This window comes from Ceratotherium simum, chromosome 18 (assembly GCF_057802395.1).
Source record: "Ceratotherium simum simum isolate JZ-2026a chromosome 18, ASM5780239v1, whole genome shotgun sequence".
Classification (NCBI taxonomy): domain Eukaryota; kingdom Metazoa; phylum Chordata; class Mammalia; order Perissodactyla; family Rhinocerotidae; genus Ceratotherium; species Ceratotherium simum.
Window position 1 is genome coordinate 44034540 of NC_141917.1, and position 22039 is coordinate 44056578.

Sequence of the window (22039 nt, forward strand, 5' to 3'; positions counted from 1 at the left end):
GACAAGGACAACACAAAAAAAGAAAATTACAGGCCAATATCACTGATGAACATCGATGCAAAAATCCTCAACAAAATACTAGCAAATCGCATACAACAATACGTTAAAAAGATTATACACCATGATCAAGTGGGATTTATTCTAGGTATGCAGGGATGGTTTAACATTCGCAAATCAATCAACGTGATACACCACATTAATAAAATGAAGAATAAAAATCACATGATCATCTCAATAGATGCAGAGAAAGCATTTGACAAGATACAGCATCCATTTATGATAAAAACTCTGAATAAAATGGGTATAGAAGGAAAGTACCTCAACATAATAAAGACCATATATGACAAACCCACAGCTAATATCATCCTCAATGGTGAAAAACTGAAAGCTATCCCTCTAAGAACAGGAACCAGACAAGGATGCCCACTGTCACCACTCCTGTTTAACATAGTACTGGAAGTCCTAGCCAGAGCAATCAGGCAAGAGAAAGAAATAAAAGGGATCCAAATTGGAAAGGAAGAAGTGAAACTGTCACTGTTTGCAGATGACATGATTTTCTATATAGAAAACCCTAAAGAATCCACCAGAAAACTTTTAGAAGTAATAAACAAATATGGTAAAGTTGCAGGATACAAAATCAACATACAAAAATCAGTTGCATTTCTGTACACTAACAATGAAGTAGCAGAAAGAGAAATTAAGAATACCATCCCATTTACAATTGCAACAAAAAGAATAAAATACCTAGGAATAAACTTAACCAAAGAGGTGAAAGATCTGTACACCGAAAACTATAAAACATTTCTGAAAGAAATTGAAGAAGACACAAAGAAATGGAAAGATATTCCATGCTCTTGGATTGGAAGAATTAACATAGTTAAGATGCCCATACTTCCTAAAGCCATCTATAGATTCAATGCAATCCCTATCAAAGTTCCAACAACATTTTTCACAGAAATAGAACAAAGAATCCTAAAATTTATATGGAACAACAAAAGACCCCGAATAGCTAAAGGAATCCTGAGAAAAAAGAACAAAGCTGGAGGTATCACACTCCCTGATTTCAAAATATACTACAAAGCTATAGTAACCAAAACAGCACGGTACTGGCACAAAAACAGACACACAGATCAATGGAATAGAATCGAAAGCCCAGAAAGAAACCCACACATCTATGGACAGCTAATCTTTGACAAAGGAGCCAAGAACATACAATGGGGAAAAGAAAGTCTCCTCAACAAATGGTGTTGGGAAAACTGGATAGCCACATGCAAAAAAATGAAAGTAGACCCTTACCTTACACCACACACAAAAATTAACTCCAAATGGATTAAAGACTTGAATTTAAGACCTGAAACTGTGAAACTTCTAGAAGGAAACATAGGCAGTACGTTCTTCGACATCGGTCTTAGCAACATCTTTTGAAACGCCGTGTCTGACCAGGCAAGAGAAACCATAGAAAAAATAAACAAATGGGACTACATCAAACTGAAAAGCTTCTGCACAGCAAAGGAAACCATCAACAAAACGAAAAGACAACCTAACAATTGGGAGAAGATATTTGCAAACCATACATCTGATAAGGGCTTAATCTCCAAAATATATAAAGAACTCATGCATCTCAACAACAAAAAAACTACCAACCCAATTAAAAAATGGGCAAAAGACCTGAACAGACATATCTCCAAAGAAGATATACAGATGGCCAACAGACACATGAAAAGATGTTCAAAATCACTAACTATCAGGGAAATGCAAATCAAAACTACAATGAGATATCACCTCCCGCCAGTCAGAATGGCTATAATTAACAAGACAGGAAACAACATGTGTTGGAGAGGATGTGGAGAGAAGGGAACTCGCATACACTGCTGGTGGGAGTGCAAACTGGTGCAGCCACTATGGAAAACAGTATGGAGATTCCTCAAAAAATCAAGGATACAACTACCATATGATCCAGCTATTCCACTGCTGGGTATTTATCCAAAGAACTTGAAAACACCAATTTGTAAAGGTACATGCACCCCTGTGTTCACTGCAGCGTTATTCACAATAGCCAAGACTTGGAAGCAACCTAAGTGCCCATCAAGGGACGAATGGATAAAGAAGATGTGGTATATATACACAATGGAATACTACTCAGCCATAAGAAACGATGAAATCCAGCCATTTGTGACAACATGGATGGACATTGAGGGTATAATGCAAAGTGAAATAAGTCAGAGAGCGAAGGTCAAATACCGTATGATTTCCTTCATTATGTAGTAGATAATAACAACAATAAACAAACACATAGGGACAGAGATTGGATTGGTGGTTACCAGAGGGGAAGGGGGGAGGGAGGAGGGTGAAAGGGATAATTCGGTACATGTGTGTGGTGATAGGTTGTAATTAGTATTTTGGTGGTGAACATGATGTAATCTATGCAGAAATAGAAGTATAATGATGTACACCTGAAATTTTTACAATGTTATAAACCAATGTTACTGAAATAAACAAAAAATTAAAAAAAAAAAAAAAGAAAATGAGGAGAGGGAACTAACTAGAGGTTTGGAGAAGTTTCTCAGGGTCTTTTGAGGAGAGCACATCTGGTGTGTGAGAGAAATGGATAAGGAAATAAATGGGGGGATTTTAAATATTGCTATAGTCTCTGGATGTACGCCCCACCCGTGGCCATGATGTTAGAGAATTTCAAGTAATGGTCTTTATTTTGCAACCTCTTTCAATTGTAATATAATCTTTTGAATGTCATCTTGACCCAGTTTTGAGGCCCTGGCCAGACGTTAATCAGTTCCCCTTCTTAAGCAGGCGATTAAGTCCACATCCAACCACCTCTGCTAATGGGCCCTCACACTCTGGGCCACCGTCCACCTGCCCTAGTCACCCCAGGGCCAGATACCAGGCAACCAGGGACAGTCCCTGTGCCCCAGAGCCTGCTGAGATGATTCCAACTGGCCAATCCTAAGCCTGTTTACTCTGCCTTGCCTGTTCCTTCCGGCAGAAACCATAATAAGGGTGCTTGCCCACACTTCCCCCTTCTCCCTCTGCTTCACGACCAATGCTGGTGCATCCCTGGGTGGCCCACTGTGGCATAATCTATATTCCCTCTCTTGGGATTTGTGAGTATAATAAGCTATCTTTTCAGTGGCAGTCATCACCTGATCTGTTGGCCTTACCATACCTAAATAATAATAAAACCTATTAAAAGAGGTGTGTGTACTGCATCTTGCCTCTGGGATCATGACTTTATGAGTTTTAAGCCAAAGAGTAGCGAAAAAAAAAAAAAAAGAAAAGAAAAGATCACTTTGTGGGTATCGTGTGGCCTTGCTCCCCTGTGACATGCTGGTTGGACCCTAGGGTGCCAGGGAGAAGTATGGGCTGGGCAATTTGGGTTGGAATGGAAGAGCTAATTCTTTTAGAACCTACTTTAAGTCCTTATGTGGGAGATCAAATAGTTGGTTTCAAGATTTTTTTTAAAGTGTGTTTCTTCTCCCCTCAATGGGCTTCGTTAAAGATATATCAGTACAAGAACCAGTATTAACTACTGCTATTATTTTAATGTATTTCTTCCTTGTCCTGTCTATGAATTTATGTATTTATCTTTAAAGTTTTTATTTTATTTAATTTTTTGGTGAAGAAGATTGGCCCTGAGCTAACACCTGGTGCCAATCTTCCTCTTCTTGCTTGAGGAAGAGTGGCCCTGAGCTAACATCTGTGCCAGTCTTCCTCTATCTTGTATGTGGGATGCCACCACAGCATGGCTTGATAAGTGGTGTAGGTCTGTGCCCAGGATCCGAACCTGTAAACCCCGGGCCACCAAAGCAGGATGCGCTGAACTTAACCACTGCACCACTGGGTTGGCCCCTGAATTTATTTTTTTTTTTACATAGATAAGATTTATTGTATATGTATATGTGTACTATATATATAAAACATATATTTGTACTATTGTTTCATATAACATTAGAACTTAAATAAGTCATAAAGAAGCCATCATTTCAGTTTATCTATACTAAGTTTTTTTTTTTTGAGGAAGATTGGCCCTGCACTAACATCTGTTGCCAATCTTCCTCTTTTTTCTTTTTTCTCCCCAAAGTCCCAGTACATAGTTGTGTATCATAGTTGTAGAGTTGTAGCTCTTCTATATGGGATGCTGCCTCAGCGTGGCTTGATGAGCAGTGAGTACGTCCACGCCCAGGATCCGAACCAGCGAACCCTGGGCCACCGAAGCGTAGTGCGCAAACTTAACCGCTACGGGCCAGCCCTATACTAATAATTTTAACTACTTTGTGATATTTTATTTTATGTCCGCATCACCATTTACTCAACTGTTGTTCTGTTTTGGTCATTTTGAGTTTATTTCCCCCGCTAAAATAATGCATTAATGAGCATCTTCGTGCAAAAGTCTATCTGCTCTTGGGATTATTTTCTTAGAATAGAGTCTTTGAATTAAAATTATTGAGTTAAAGGATATTAATATATTTTTTCTCTTTACATACATTGCCTGGATCTGCATCTATTTTATACTTTGTAAACAGAAAATATACATTCCACATTCCATAATACTTAAAAATTAAAGAACTAGAGAGGTAGAATTTTTTAAATTAAAAACAAAATCACATGCACGTATTATGTAGTGAAATGAAATTTGGGACTATATGTCTAGAAAATAAGATTCCTGATGAAGACCTACTGAATCAAAATCTCTTGGAATGAGACATGGTAACCTACATTTTTAACAAACTCTCCAAGTTATTCTACTGTGCACTGAAGTTCACTTTATTTTGCAGGTGAGGAATGGAGGCTCAGAGAGATCGTTTGTCTTGCCTAGGAACTCAAGCCCCTGGTTTATAATGTAGATGGTTTTGAGCACACTGTGGAAAGGTTACACCAGAAGCCATTTGAGAGAGGCATTAATCCCTGCTGTCTCCTGCTCATTAGAGCCTTCTCCTGATCTAACCTGCTGTAGCTAAGGTTCAGGAGATTGTTCCACTACAATCTCTTTTTAATTTGGGATTGTCAGTCAACTTATTTTTGCCTCACTCAGTAGAGGAAGCCTGTTTATTAAACTATTCGTCAATTTGGTCTTTTTAAAGACAGCTCATGTCCTCTCTCCTTTACTAGTGCCTAAGTCTCCATTTTGCCATTTGGAAACTTATTGTCATGACCTGGCATTTAGGTCAGCAATTTGGAGGAAATTGAAAAGCAGTTGGAGATGGTGAGGAGAGACGCCAGGTCTCAGAGTGAAGATTCTGTTGAGTTCTCTGAGAGGTGGATCTCCATCTTAGCTGTCTTGTGGGGGTGGGGAAGGCCGAAATTAGCAAGCATATTTGAGGACATGACTTTCCAACTCTCTTTCTGAAGCCCCATCTCTGGGCCCCAACTAGGGGTGTAGTCTGGAAAATTGGTGACAGAAGAGGACATGATTCTTAGGTGTTAATTTGCAGAAATGTCAAGTTTTCTGAGAACTTTTAGCAGTAGAAAATCTAGAAAACAACCTCCACTATGTTGACATTTTCTTTAAAAATACACACAGATCTATAATCTCCATTGTGTCTCACTTTTTTATTTTTTAAGAAATTTTTTAAGAATTTAAAAATTAAAAACTTTTTTTTATTAAATTTTAATTTTGGAGAACCTACCAAACAGTTATAGGATGGTGATAAGAACATCTTAAACTCAGAATGCAGAGGGCTGTCTGGCCAGGCATCAAATGACCCAGGTTTTCCACCTCAGCTCTGCCCTTTGTTCAATCTGTGATTCAAATCAGATGAAGCAGAAGAAACTTGATTGCATCGTTTTGTGGTGGAATTGGCCCCTAAATCTTTTTTCTTAGTTCTACTTCCAATCCTTTGTGCACTTAACCCACTTGCTGTACATCTCTCTTTTGCCTTTTACTTCTGAGATTCCACCACATTATGGAAGTAAAAGAAGTAATGAAGATAAATACCAGTTCCATGAATCTTTCCTTACAACTAAAGCCTTTAATGTGAATATAAATATTTAGATCATGCAATGGTTATTGGAAAAGGACAATCCCCACTTTTAATACAGTTATAATGTCAATGGATAAAATTTTAATCTCTCTGCCTGAAAACACCCAAACAAACAAGAAATGGGCATTTGTGTAAACATCTCTGGAAAGTTTTTTTTTTTTTTAAGGTACATGGACTATACAAATCATGTACTATGAGTTCTAAATTCTGAACAAAAAAGGTAAGCAAAATGATTGTCAGTAAATGTTTCATTACTGTTTATAACTTCTCAGCTAAATGATTAGTTTGGGCCAAATTAATGATCCTGCAAGTTTTTATTTTTTTTCTATAATCTGTGCACCCATTAGTACATTGGGATCATCGTGCTATTATTTAGATCAGGTGCATGCCAAGTTTTACAGTGGAGGACCCAGCCTTATATAATAACGTTGTTCCAATGGGAATATGCAAGCTGCTTTACTAAGATGTGCTTTGAAATGATCTACCTTAAACTAATTCCCCTTATAATGATCAACTTTGCTCTACTCTTTAAAGGCATACACTAGTGAGCAGAACAACAGAAAAGATCATAAGCTTTGAAAAATTTCACCTGTCATTCATTGCAAGCCCTACCTTTGGTATCTTCATCTTTCCACATAAGTTGCTCTAATTTCTTTCAGAGTATAATTATATATCCATGTTATTTCACTTCCTTTTTCTTTACTCGTTTTAGGACAAGAAATTTTTAATAAAATGATATTTAAAACAACCGAGGGGTATCAATTTTAGGGAAAGACATTATGAAACTGCAGAGTAAGGGAATACAATCTTTTCAACTTAATTAAGTCCATGTGTATTGACAAAAGATGAAAGAATTTCACATCATAAAGGAAAATAAATGTAATTCTAAGAATAGTGTATCTTTTTCCCCCAGACGGTTTGTTCACTATTCTTAGTATGTACTTGATCTATGGTGTTTTTCCAAAGCCTGAGCCAAAGTGAATACTGTCAAAGACCATCCTCTTAAATGAGTAGATGGCTCTCTGCAGGCCTTCAATTTAGTGCAACACATACTTGTTAATCATCTCTGCATGCACGTGATGATACAGATGAGAGAGATACAATCAGTGCTTTCTTTCTGAGAGAAAAGGATGCAACAAGAATATAAGCAGTAATGGAACAATACAGAGTTGAATGCCAGGTCCAATAACAAGTACTATTTATTAAAAAGTGGAAAATGCTGAACCAGTTACTGTGGCTACAAGGGGGAAATAAGAAGACATGGTCTTTGCCCGCAAGGGTCTTACAGTCTAGTTGGGGAGTGGGGAGGAGGAGAAAGAGCAAGAGAGAGAGTGAAAGAAACTAAATACAGAAATCAATGTAATTACAAACCATGATAAGTGCTATAAATTAATAGTCAGGGTGCCATGTTATATGGGGGGACCTGGTCTGTGGGTCCATTCCCCTGAAGAAGTGACATTTTAAGCTGAAATGAAGGATGATGCATCAGTCAGGGTCTCGGCATGTGCAAATGATCATATCTGAGGAGAGTTTAACACAATCACTCTTGACAAAGGTGTGGGTGGACGTAGGAAAGCTGTAAGGGATAGTGTAGCATCTCAAGGATAGTAACACTGGGACCATCATCTGCCTAGGGCTAGAAGGGTGAGGGAGCAGATTCAGAACCCAGAAGGAGAAAGCCCCATGGAGAGGAGCTGGGACCTTTGGTTGAAGGACCATCTACACTGAAGTGACCCTGCAGGGAAGGAGCTGAGGAAATAAATGTTGCAGCCTCACTCGCCTCCTTCCCTCCTACCTCCTGCTGGGGCCTCTTATGGGCTGAACCTACGAGGAAGCCAGTGGGCAAGGGAGACAGGCCCAAACGGGTCAACTTCTTGGGGCCGAGAGCAGATTGGGGAAGGGTGGAGAGTAGATCTAGAGAGGAAATAGAAAATATCCAATGGAGACGAGTAGAAATTTTTCTATTTCTAGGGAAAGAGGTGGAGTAGGGGGTTGGAGGCGTAGGCAGGCAGAAGGAAAGCATGCACAATGGTCACATGGTGAAGGAGGATTGTGGTGAAATCCAGGAGCAGGAAGATCAGGAGTCAGCAGGGTTCAGACCATGGGTTGGATTCTGGCCTATATGCATAGAGCAGTGAGAAGAGACTCGGAGAGTTTCACATGAGGTGGTTGGAGGGGAGGTGGTGGGGAGAGAAGATGAACCTGATGAGATGCATGCTTTGAAAAGATCATGCTGGCTGTGCTGTGCAGGAAGGTCAGGAGGAGCCCTGAGTTCAAAGGCTGTTACAGTTGCTTTCCAATGTTCATATAGCTTATACTCCAATGTGCTGTATATATGGCTCTGTAATATGCTCTTGTTAAATTAATATAGAGCAAATATCTCTCCAGGTTAGTGCTTCCCTTTTAACAGCTGCATAATACTTTGTTACATATATAAATGTCTTTAATCTTATTGAAGGACATTTCGGTGTGGCCAGCTCTCTCCTTCTGGGCAGCGCTGCAGTAAATGTTCTCATATCTGAAGATAAGATTCCTAGAGGGGAGATTGCTGTGCGGGCATGTGACCTTTCTGTAGGTATTGCCAGAGTGACCTTGAAAAAGGCTGTACTGAGTTTCCCTTGGGAGGAATATTTTTTAACTGAATGAAACCTCCTTTTTTCATAAACTAGGAAACTATAACTCACTTATAAAAATGTATTTTAACTTTTTCCAAAAATGAATCCTTACTATTCACTTGACATTACCTTAGATGTGAGCTCCTCTACTCCTATATGTCAAGTTCATATCCAAGTGACCATATATTTACCTATCTCTTTGGGGGAATATTCTTTTTTTTCTTTCAAGAAAATTCTCCCCCTTTTTAAAATAGAATAACTAGAAAAATAGTAAATTTAAAATATTCAACTTCTGTTAAAATATCTATTGATTCAATTTTGAATTTAAATGTGATTATATTACAGAATTAAAATTATTGAGGGAAAATATTAACACAAAACTATCTACAATATATCACAGATTGGAGTAAATTCTAATGGGGTGCTTTTAGTTTTTTCTTTTTAATGGACTATATTATCTTTTCTATTGGATAAATTAATATATTTTAGTATCCAATAAAAGTTTGAGCAGTTTAACACACAAAACAAACAGAAAACAACAAAAGCAACCAAAGAAACCTGAGAAATTTATAGAAATGCCACAGAACTGATATATTTATGTTGGATATATGTCAATTATTAACTAAAATCACAATGTGGTTGCATTGTTTCATTAATAATAGTTACATCAAAACCAAAATGAAGAGGAAGAGAAAATAAAAAATAGCAGTGATTTTTGATCAGGTGTATATATTAGTTAAGATATTTGGTTGTGACAGACCTAACTCAACTAGGACTAAGCCCAAAAAAGGAATTTGCTGGCTCATCACATCACTAGAAGATACAGAAGAGAAGTGGCTACCGGCACCTGATCTAAACACTGAGGTGATGTTGACAGACAGTGCTCCCCCTCTTCCTCACTCTCCCCTCCTTCCTCTCCCCCTCCCTCATCTTTCGGCTCCGTTGCTCTTGGTGTTTCATTCTCTCCCACTGCGCATGACAGGCAAGATGGCCGCCAGGAGCCCAGGAAGGAAGCGTCAGTTTAGCGTCCCCGCGGGAAAGGCAGCAACTTCTTTGCAGAGGAGACAAGGGTGATTCCGAGCAAAGCATAGGAATCAACTGAGATGGTTCTAATCTTAAGAAGCAATTTAACCTCTCCGAAAAGCACTTTCTACATTCGTACGAGATTTGTGAGTTTAAATGAATGTTGTATGTAAAGTGTGGAGCACAGTGCCGGGCACAAGGCGGGTGTTCAATAAATGGTGGTTCAAAAGAAAGGACAAAGGTGAGAGGCGGTGTGCTTTGAAGAGAAAGATGATGGATTCAGCCGTGTTCTAGTGACGTCTGAGGTGTCCATGGGAGACTTAGAAGGAAATGTCCAGCGGGCAACCAGTGATAAGTATCTGGAACTTGGAGTTAACATCTGGGAGAGGTGGTGGTTAGAATCATGGGAGTTGGTTACAGATTTTAAGGCCTCGTTGTTCTACTCAAAGAAATCCCAGCTCCTCAATTAAAGGACATGGATTCTGCGCTGGGAAGAGCTCATTGGGGTGGTGCCCTGGAGGTGGGTTGGAACAATTTCTCTACTGGGACTCTTGTGCCAAGACAGGGTTGTGTTCTTCAATTGTTCTCTCCCGAGATTCTTGGCTAGAGCTTGAGTTGTTCCTTTTTCCTATTGCTATTTTTATCCATTGGCTGGTGTGGGTTTTTCTAAACTCTCACTTCATTTCTTTCAAAGTGGTGCTTAAAAACAATTCATGCCATTCTTATTTCCAAGTACTATATGAGGTCACAAGAGTCATCCTTACAAAAAGCAACGTGGCAGGTCAGAACAGTGCCTTCTGGGATCAGATTCAGGATCTAGCTGCAGGGCAGAGGTTCCTGGAGGAATCTGTGACCTCCAGAGGTTACGGTCAGTCCCTAACAGCCGTGGGGAAAATCCAGGGCAGGGAATACAACTGTGGATATAGATGAGTGTGCTGTCATGTTTAGGATGTAAGCTACTGATTCTACAGAGTCATTTGTAGGCTCTGCATGAATTTTGGTTTAATATATGTGCTCAATTAGTGGTAAGTAGTAATACCTACCACTCAGAATGATGTGAGTTTAGGTGACTCGAGAAAAAATTCATTCCTAAAAGGGACCAACGTGGGGAAATTACGTTTAACAACAGGCTGGGTGTATTAATTTTTATTGCCACTGTAATAAATTACCACAAACTTAGTGGTTTAAGACAACACAATGTATTATCTCATAGTTCTGTAGGTCAGAATTCAGTTTCATACATTTGTAGGACTAAAGTCCCCATTTTCTTGCTGGATCTTTGCCAGGGGTCCTTCTCATCTTCTAGAGGCCACCTGCATTCCTTGGATCATGGCCACCTTCTTCTTCCTTCAAAGCCAACAATGGCAGGTTGAGTCCTTCTCACACTTTGAATCCCTCCAACATCCTCTTCTGCCTCATCTTTCCTATAGCATCTCTCTGAGAGCCTCTTCTGCCTTCTTCTTTTGCTTTTAAGGATTTATGTGATTATATTGGGCCCATCTGTATAACCCAGTATAATCTCCCTATTTTAAAGTTGGCTCATTGGTAACCTTAATTCCATCTGCAAAGCCCCTTCACAATGGTATGTAGACTAGTGTTTGATTGAATAACCAGGGGATGGAAATCTTGGGGGGCCATCTTTAGAACTCTGTCTACCACAGTGGCTTAAATGGGCACTTCTTCCCTAGTGGATCTCTATAGGGCTCTTTAGAAGTGCTCACGGTTCTTTCAGAGCTTTGGAAATTATCTTATGCTTATAGAGCTGGAGACTCTGATCTATGGTAGATCTGCAAGAGAGTGGAGAAAATACTCCAGTGTGTGTGTGTGTGTGTGTTTGTGAGATAGAGAGAAAGAGAGAGACAGAGAGACAGAGAGAGAGATTGAATGAGCGAGCGTGCCTTTCCTGGAGTTGGGCAGAAGGAGCAGTGTGGCCAGTGTGGTGATTTCTTGGATTTAAAGGAAGGGCAGGCAGGGTCAGCACCAGCACGAATCTGCATCTGGTGCATTTAGTAGAGGCAAGAGATATAGCAAAGAAGACAGGCCATTGGATTTTGGGGGTTAGTTCTTGGGTGTGTTCAGGAGATGTTATGGGCTGACTGTGTCCCCCAAATTCATATGTTGCAGTCCTAACTCCGGTACCCAGAATGTGGCTGTATTTGGAGATAGGCTCTTTACAGAGGAAACTAAGTTAAAATGAGATTATTAGGGTGGGCCTTAATCCGATATGACCCATGTTCTTATCAGAAGAGGAGATTGGGACACAAAGATTTACAAAGGGAAGACCATGTGAAGGCATGGGGAGAAGCCAAGGAGAGGGGCCTGTGTAGGGAAAAACCCAGTATTTCCCTACTATGTCTTTCTTTCACCTGTGAGTCTCCTTTACTGTTCACACAGAACACTTTACTTCTGCTCACCAATGTGTGGAGGTTTTTCTCCACACCAAGCAATTCTCTGCAACACCAGCTGGGTGTCCTACAATTCAGCTCTAATCTGACACTGGAGACAGTGTCAGATTCCACAGGTTGAGGGCTCAGTCCTACAAGACTGTCCTCTTTTCCCCCCACCACCCCAAACACACTTCAGAGGCAAGTCGCAAAACCAGGTTATCACCTGGGCTCTGACCAACCAGCTATATATCGGAGGTTCCCACAACCCCGTCCTCGGGTTCCATTAAATTGCTGGAGTGGCTCACAGAACTCAGGGAAACACTTTCATTTACCAGTTTATTAAAGGAAATGATAAAAGATACAGATGAACAGCTAGATGAAAGAAATACATAGGGCCAGGTCTAGGAGGGTCCCGAGTGCGGGATCTTCTGCTCCCGTGGTGTTAGGGTGCGTCACCCTCCCAGTGTGGATGTGTTCACCAAGCTGGAAGCTCCCTGAACCCCATACTTTTGGGATTTTATGGAGGCTTCCTCACGTAGGCATGATCAATCATTAACTTCATTTTCAGTCCTTCTCCTTTCTCAAGAGAATGAGGGGTGGGACTAAAATTTCCAAGCTTCTAATCATGGCTTGGTCTTTCTGGTGACCAGCCCCCATTCAAGAACCATCCAGGAGCCCACCTAGAGTCGCCTCATTGGAACAAGACACTCCTATTACCCAGGAAATTACAGGGATTTCGGGAGCTCTGTATCAGGAATAGAAGTCAAAGACCAATATTAGAACAAGAGATGTTCCTAGTGTTCTTATCACTTAGGAAATTACAGGGATTTTAGCACCTGCTCACATCCACTCTGGTCCCTAATGGTGGACTCTGGCCACTCCTACCCCAGACATCCCTCATGAGTGTTTGGGGTGAGGGCACGTGCTGAGAGTAGGAGTGGGAGGGATGTGGGCTCTTTCCTGCTGATTTCAGGGCCTGCCCAGTAGAGGGGTGTGGGTGACTTGCTCTGGATACTCAGGCTCCCTTCTTGTCTCTTCCTTCAGGGTCCTGCAACCCATAGTATGGTGATTCTGGCAGGAGGGCTGTGGCACACCTGGTTTTGGAATAACAAGAACACTGGCTGGAAGGTCAGGTGATCTGGGTTCTTATCCCAACATTGCAAATAATTAGAACTTTTTCCTTGGACAAGTTACTTCTTTTCTTCATTTGTAAAATGAAGTGGTTGGATTCTGCAATTTTGTAATTCTGTGAATCATTAATAGACATGGATGACCTAGATGATTTAAAATATGGAATCTGAGAAAGACTACCATGTAAAGCTGAAGTTCAACCTCTATTTTCTCTTCCTGGAGGTGCGGAGAACTTCATAACTTGCACTGCTGTGGCACTTTTGTTACTGTATTTCACTTAGCTATTCATTCGTTCAGCTAAATAGAAAGATTTCACAATAACCTCTTTTTGGACGGGATCAAAGTTCAGCTCAGGAAACTCTAAAGATTGGCTATTAATTTGCTTTCTATTTTTAACCACACTTCATTTCAGAGAATAATATTTTCCTCTGTTTGAGTGGGGCTATAGAAACAGAACTTAGCAATGAAAACATGCTTCTCAAAAGCCCCACGTTGCCCTAATGAGCACCTACCCTGAAGGTCATGGCCAAGTTCAGAATGTGGAACTCTGAGAATGTAATATTTTCATCTGTTGTTAATTATTGCGTATGTATTCAATTTCCTGAGGTCAGATGTTTTGTGTTAGGATATTGAATTTTCGTGTCCAGTAAATATTTGTATGCACCTCCCCTACACCTCTACTCTGTGTAGAGTAAACAGAATGATTTCTAACTTCCTGTAAATTAAGCTTATTTTGAATTTGAAAATGCTTGAGGAGGGAAAAAAGCATCTAGGCAAAATTATGAGGTTCAGTTTGTGTTCACCTTCCTTAGGATTGACCCGAGCAAAAATGAGAGCATGAAGTGCAAGGTCTGGATCTGACTATAGAGTCCTTGCTTGGGAAAAATTCTCATTAGTTTCAGTCTGTTCTCTATTGGAATGTGAAAATATCTTTTGAGCAAAGTCCAGCCCAATTTTATTACCTTGGCAGACCATTTTACCCTCCTTAAAAATGAACAAAATATGCAATTTCTGACATCTAAAATATTTTACCTCTAGACCATGTATTTCTTTGGAAAATTTATATTTCTTGGATGAGATACACCTTATTAACTTGGGAGCTTTCACAGACCCAAATGTATAATTTGTAATTGCTCATCTTATATTTATTGATATTATTTCAGCTCTTCTCAAATCCCTTCTTTTTTTGTCACCATTAAATGGGTCTCACAGATTTTAAGGAAAAGTTTAAGAGAAAGCTATGACTTCCAGGGAATTAGAAAGTAAACATTTAAAACATGTTTAAAAATTCTTAAGTAAGAGTTTAGTGTAATTTGGGAGAAATTTGAAGAGCAGGGAAATGAAGGAGAATTAGCCATTTACTATAGCAACAGGAGTAAAAATAGAAAATGAAAAGCTTTTCTGTGGCCTCAAGTACCATTGAGAGCAATGTTGTCAGTGGGAGCTTAAGTCTGAAAAATGAGGTGTTTCACTTGATCAAAAGGCACTAAATTGGAACTTTTAGCTGGAGCCCCAAATGGCCCTAAATTAACAAGAGTCTGCCACCCTGTGTATGTGTATGTGTGGGGCAGGGGGGAGTGTTTTGGAGGATGTACATCAAAGGAACTAATCAGAATGCAAAACAGAGTGAAAATATGCTAACTTGAGTGACATACTTATTGGCAAGAGGTGGAGGGAGGAGTTAATGATGGTTTTGGCTGAGGCAATTGAGGAAGTTTCCATGGAGGAGTGCCATTTTATTGGACCCTTGAAGAATGAGTAGTTTTTGATAAATTAACAACAATAAGAATGACAGAAACCAAAATTTGAACACGTTAGGCATTGTGCTGAGCTCTTTTAAATGTATCATCTCTTAGACCTCACAAAAGCTCTAAGAGGTACACATAATTATTGTCCCTATTTTAAAGGTGGGGAAACTGAGGTAGATGTAATTTGACCAATATCACACAAGCGCACTTGAATTCAGATGCATTGCTTCAAGCAGCTATGCTCTTTCCAAGAGAGAAGGGCGATCTAAAAGGAGAGGACACCTTGAGCAAAGAGCTATATGAGCAGTTTGGAGAAAGTGCAAGGTTTTGTGTGGCCTAAGTATAGGATGTTTGAGGCAATGAAGTGGGATAAAGAATTAGAAATGAGGATGGTGGTAGATTGCAAAGCCTTGAATATCATTTCAAGGACTTTTTTTTTTCTCCCAAGCCGTGGGGAGACATTATGGGTTTTTGCTTAGAGGGGTAATGTGATTTGACTAGCGACTGTGGGACAAGTTTGGTGGAGGCCTGCAGCATGGATTTGGGAGGGGAGAGATTGGAGGTCCGGGGAACAGTTACAAAGCTATGGTGGTACACAGGTGAGATGACAGGGAAGGAGCTGAGGTGAGGTTAGTGGGAATGGGTGCCAGAATATATGGGAGACATTGTGGGAGGTGGAACTGGCTGGGTGTTGTAACTGCTTGTGTATAGGAGTGAGGAGAGAGAGTTTCAGTTTCTACTGTTTGGAATATAGCAGTGCCATTATCTAAGGAGTTCCCTGGATATCCTGTCCTTATAAGAGCAAGAGCCTGGGAGAAAGACTGTGTATTAGGTTTGAAGCATGTTGAGTTGGAGGGACTATGTACTGTCCAGATGTCCAGTGGGAATTTGGAAAGTCTTGGTCTAGGACAGGGTAAGAGGATTTGGCAGACACACATAGAGGTAAGAGTTGAAGCTTTGGAACAGAACATAGGACAAAAGTGGGGAAGAGCAAGGCTAGATCTTTACAGAATACCTGGTTGTATAGGAGCAGGTAGGTCACTAGAAATCAGTAGAAGACTTAAAAGGCCATTCCAGATTATCCTGGATTCCAAAGGAGAGCGTTTCAGAAAGGACAAATTGTCAGGAGCTACAGCCCGGTACATAGCATAAATTCTGAAAAAAGATCATTGTATCACACCAGTGTTTCTCAAATCTTTTAGTGTTAGGACCCTTTGCCTCTTAAAAATTATTAAGGACCCTGACTTAGTCTGCTTGGGCTGCTATAACAAAATACCATAGCCTGGGTAGCTTAAACTACAGACATTTATTTCTCACAGTTCTGGAAGCCGGGAAGTCCAAGATCAAGGTGCTGGCACATTTGGTTCCTGGCAAGAGCCCGCTTCTTGGCTTGTAAACAGCTGCCTTCTCTCTGTATCCTCACATGGCAGAGAGAGAGAGAGAGAGCTCTGGTCTCTCTTCCTTTTCTTGTAAGGACGGTATCCTGTCATAGAGGGCCCGCTCTTATGACCTCATTTAAACCTATTACCTCCCAAAGGCCCCACCTCCCAATGCTAGCACATTGGAGGTTAGGGCTTCAACATATGAATTTTGGGGGAACATGAACGTTCAGTCCATTCAGACCCCAAAGAGTTTTTTTAATATGGATTTTATTTATTGATATTTACTGTATTAGAAATTAGAACTGAGAAGAAATTTAAAATAATTACTTTAAAATAATAATAGAAACTCATTGTATGTTAACGTAAAATAAATTTTATGAAAAATAACTATTTTACAAAGCAAAATTAGTGAGAAAAATGGCATTCTTTTACGTATTTTGAAAATATCTTTCATGTCTGGCTAAATAAAAGACAGATGGATTCTCATATCTGTTTCTGCTTTCGATCTGTTGCCGTATTACACATCATGGAACCTCTGGAAAATGCAACTATGTATTCAACAATGAGACGGAACGAGCAGCCCACTGTCTTGTCTAGTTTACCTTTCTCATCTCCAACTCGATGTTTCTATTTTGGGGGCTTGTCTGTTTCCCCCATTGGGTTTCACACATTTGGAATTATTTCATATATTCATATTTTTGTTTTTGGTCAGTTGGTTCTCTTGAACTATAAATTCCACAAGGGGAGGTGCTACATCTTACATCTGCCTTGTCCATCACCATTTCACAGTAGCTCACACCCAGTAGATGCTTAATATAAAGTTATTGAGTGAATGAAATCAGTGGACTAGGCAAATATAGTCAAGGGAGGTTGGAGTTATACCAGTTGGTGAATGTCAGTGGGGAGATTAGGAGTAGCAGTGGGGATGCTGAGTGAGAATTTTCCTGATGCTCTGGAATTGGCAATAAGAACTGATAGCTGAAAACAAAGTTGTATTGCTATGCCCTTCACTCTCCCCTCAAGTCTACGTAAGGAGAACACTGGAAGGGGAGGGCAGTCATTGAGAGAGTCAGAGGCATGGCAGAGTGTTTGTAGTGAGAGAGCCTTTTCTCTCCCCTCCCTGTGATGGTGAGTGAGCTGGGAATGCTCCAACTACCCTCATAGATCCAAGGGAATCACTCATAGACTGAGTGTGTCTGTAAGAAAGGAAGATCTTCATCCTCTTTCCTGAATGGACGCTTGTCAAGGAACAACTTGCGGCTGCCACTGGCACAGAGGAGAGTGTGCTACTTCTTAACTGGAGATTTCCGAATCTGATAGACCTGTGGAAGGAGTCTGTGTAGCTGGGGTGAGAAGGAACTGGGGCATAGTTTCTTGGGGGAAAGGGGATAAAGGGTGAGGAATGCTCCTCACTGCTCAGCGTCCCTTCAGAGTGATTCCTATAACTCCACATGAAGGAGCACTGAGGTTACAGAGTCAGAATGTAGGATGTCCACTGGACCAAGTGAGGTGATGCTCCAACTGCACTGTTGTGAGAAAGGGCTGGGATGAAGCTGAACAATGCCACACACACCATTTTTGTAAATACCACTAAACCAGAGCAAAATGTGGGCACTTGTTTCCACCACTGGGCCATCAGGTAAGGAGATCTTTCCTCCTGATATCTTCCAGCCCCCGACTCTGAAGAGACTAGCCCTGAAGGAAAAGGTGGGGGTGGGGAAAGGATGTGCCCCAGAACAAGAGGACTTCCCCACCTCCCCTTCCAGGGAGCTGGGTGAGAGGGGGAGCAAAGGATCACACTGTCTTCCTCACCAAGTCCCCTGAGCCGCAACATGGAGGAGAAGGTTTTGAATCAGATGTGGGATTTGAGTTTTCAACAGAATTGAACTTTTAATAGTTTCAAGGGACCAAAAAATATGAAATGTGTCCAAAATTTTATTAAGGGAAAGTGGAAAGTACGGGTGAAAGCAGGAATTGGAGAAAAATAAAACCATTTCATGTTAGTGCCTCACTGAATTAAGATATCTTAAGGAACCAGTTATAAAATAATTTGTTCCCTTTCAGGTTCTATGAGCTTCTAAGTGCCCTGTGGGCGGTGACAATGTCTTAATGATTTGGCTCCTTGGCTTCCGTTAGCAGTGACTTTGATAAACAGGAACCCTATGGGTACTTATTGAATCGAGTTGCATATTTCTGTTCTGGGAACTGAGACCACAGTAGGCTCTCTGGAAAGAGTTATATGTATTCCCTTAGCCTTGAACCCCTTTAGTAGCAGACCCAGGAGTGACACAGTGAAGGACAAACAACCCTTAATGACCACTTCCATGTTAGTTTTATTCTTATGCTTTTGAATGTTTCCTTCTTGTGGCTGCAACAATAAGAATGGTCAGGCCAAAGAGACAAGCAAATGGGGTTAAGACGAGAAATACACACATGCCTGATCACAGCACCAGATTTTAAGAAAAGCAGCATATTTGGGGATGGAAAGGCAGGTGGAGAGAGAGGAAAGTCATGGGTGGACAATTGGACGATTGACTGGACGATTGACTGAGAAAGTCAGTGCCTGTTCTGTTTCTTTAGGTATAAAATGGATAATAGGTTGTCCTTTTCATGAAGTTTACTTGAGAATTGTACATGTTTAATAACCCAGGGGATGTATTTGCAGAAAACTTGGCAGCGATAGTTTTAAAATGGTCTTCCTCTTACTGGAAATCTTCACACACATATTTAGATAAGGAGAGCTAGAAATGACGCGGTAAACCTTTTCAATGTGATTTTTCTAAATCTAATGACCAATTAGGGTGGACTGATACAATCCACCAGGCTCCTCTAAGCTCCAGACCCTGTGGAGAGCTAAGCTAATGGGTAGAATGGAATAGTACTTAACCCCCAGGCCGAGGACAAGGGCTGAAGTGTCGGATTTAGGAGATATATTGACTATTGCATAATGGGGGAAAATGACTGTGACCAGTTCTGTGCTTCATTTTCTGCTCTCTGCACCAGAGGGGTTGATAACAGCTTGGTTCACACCCCAGTGCAGCAGACTTAGGCAGTGGAGGCCCTTAAATTGAACCAGCCTTTAAAAGCAAAAGACGATATCCCCGACTAGAAGCAATTTCATTTAGGACTATGCTTGTCAGATAAAATACAAGATGCTCAGTTAAATTTGAACTTCAGGAGATAAGAAAAAATTTTTAGTGTAAGTATGTCCCATGCAACATTTAGGACATACCTATACTAAAAATTTTTTTTGATGTTTATCTGAAATTTAAATTTAACTCTCTAGCCTGTGTTTTTATTTGCCAAATCTGGCAACCCTATTTAGGAGTGAGTCTCATTACTGAAGTTGCTTTTCTCTTAATTCAAACCAGGATCTGGTCAAGAGTGAAAAGAAAACTAACTTAACTTCAAATGTTTGGGTTGGTCCTGGAGAACTTGTTTGTGTACAAGCTGTGTGGCTGAGAAATCAACTAAGAACGGGCAGGTTTGAAGACACATAGGGTGCCTCTGACTTTGCATTTACAGATGTAATTTTTTTATTGATGTAAAATATACATAACATAAAATTTACCATTTTATCCATTTTTATGTGTATAATTCAGTGGTATTTAGTACATTTACATTGTTGTGCAACCATCACCACTATCTATATCCAGAACTTTTTCATCTTCCCAATCTGAAGCTCTGTTAAACAATAACTCCCCATTCCGTCTTCCCCCCAAGTCTCTGGCAACCACCATTCTACTTTTGTCTCTATAAATTTGACTATTCCAGGTACCTAATATAAGTGGAATCATGCAATATTTGTCCTTTTTGTGTCTAGCTTATTTCATTTAACATGATGTCTTCAAGGTTCATGCATATTGTAGCATGCATCAGAATTCTATTCCTTTTTAAGGCTGAGTAATATTCCATTGTATGTACAGACCACATTTGTCTATCTATTCATCTGTCAATGGACACTTGGGTTATTTCCATGTTTTAGCTATTGTGAATAATGCTGCTGTGAACTTTGGTGTACAAATATCTGTTTAAGCCCCTGCTTTCAAATTTTTGTGTATGTACCTAGAAGTGGAATTCCTGGATCATATAGTAATTATATGTTTAATTTTTTGAGGAACTGCCCTACTGTCTTCCATAGCAGCTGCACCATCTTACATTTCCACCAGCAGTGTATGAAGGTTCCAATTTCTCCACATTTTTCCAGCACTTATCTTCTGGTTTTTTTTTTTTTGATAATAGCCATCCTAATGGATGTGTGTAGATATAAATTTTTTTTTTTTGAGGAAGATCAGCCCTGAGCTAACATCCATGCCAATCCTCCTCTTTTTGCTGAGGAAGACTGGCCCTAAGCTAACATCTATTGCCAATCCCCCTCCTTTTTTCCCCTTTTCTCCCCAAAGCCCCGGTAGATAGTTGTACGTCATAGTTGCACATCCTTCTAGTTGCTGTACGTGGGATGTGGCCTCAGCGTGGTCGGAGAAGCAGTGCGTCAGTGCACGCCCGGGATCCAAACCCAGGCCGCCAGTAGCGGAGCATGCGCGCTTAACCGCTAAGCCATAGGGCCGGCTCCGAGATATAAATATTTTACTTTTTTTTTCCCCCACTGTGCAACCCACTTCAGTGCCTGCAGCCTATGGGCACAGAGGCTAGGCAATGGTTTGGGGCCACAGTTTGGTCTGGCGTGGGGCACTATGAGATAGACATAATTTTTAAGGACGGTTTGTTGCTTCTGCTACTAGTTTAAACAAGAGTAGTTCATTCTTTCTCACTCTGCAATCACAGTGGCCTTTGACATTGACAGAAAATTATGTATTTACTGTACAAGATATATCTATAAAGTTAGGATATAGATTTCTCAGTGGAGCTTTTAAACTGGTTCTGAAGATACTATCAAAAGAGGAGTTCTAGAAAAGTTCAAATAATGATAGCATTGTGGGACTAAGCACATCTACGCTTTTTACTTTACAGGACATGGCATGAATTTCTCTATGCAAGTTCCAGTTTGTTTGATGAACCACACACTCATGCTGAAACATGTGCATCATGATTTTGTAGTCATACCTCATAGACCCTTATGAAGGGGTCTGGATAGATTCTTGGGATCTAGACCTAGCGTTTTTTTCCTGGATATTAGTCCCCAGGATATTCTGAATTTTTGGTAATAACAACCAACAGGGCAGTATCAGAGACAAGAGTGAGCTGAATTCAAGTTTGAAATAGAATTTGCTTTCTCCCAAATCTAATTATTAACCACCTTTCAGAAAATAGAGGGTGATCATTCCTATGGCAACAGAAGCCTTAAAGCCAGAAAGCATTCAGCTGCCTGACATTTTTAGCCAGCTCTACCCTGATCCAACTTGCTGGTGGAGGGAACCAAGACCCAAGGCCAGATGTAGCCCCCTGATGGGGGGTTTCACTTCACAGCCCCCCTCTCTCCATGGTTCTTCAGGATAAATCAATCTGGTGCTGACTGTCTTGCTTGTCTTCCAGCCCCCCCCCAGGCCCCGTTCCCAACATCCTGGTATGTGCGTATGTGTTTCTATATCTGTTCATGTTCTATGTGTCTTACTCATCTCTGTGTAAATCCAGATTCATGTTCTTCATGGTTGTCAATGAATCATTTAAGGTGTACTTTTAGCTCAGAATTGAATAATGGCATAGGAATAAGAAAGACATGATTAAATGTCTCTTGAGCAGGGCTTTTTGGATTATTTGTTAAGCACAGGGCACATTTTCTTAGCTGTTCTTTCTTTA

At 40.4% G+C, this 22039-nt stretch overlaps 1 non-coding gene across 1 annotated transcript; it reads right to left on the reverse strand.

Moving 5' to 3' along the window:
* Nucleotides 1-20886: 20886 nt before the first annotated feature.
* Nucleotides 20887-20973, reverse strand: LOC147914630 (small nucleolar RNA SNORA42/SNORA80 family). The gene has a single exon (XR_015555163.1). It is a non-coding gene; the product is annotated as a small nucleolar RNA SNORA42/SNORA80 family (small nucleolar RNA).
* Between the last annotated feature and the right edge of the window lie 1066 nt (nt 20974-22039).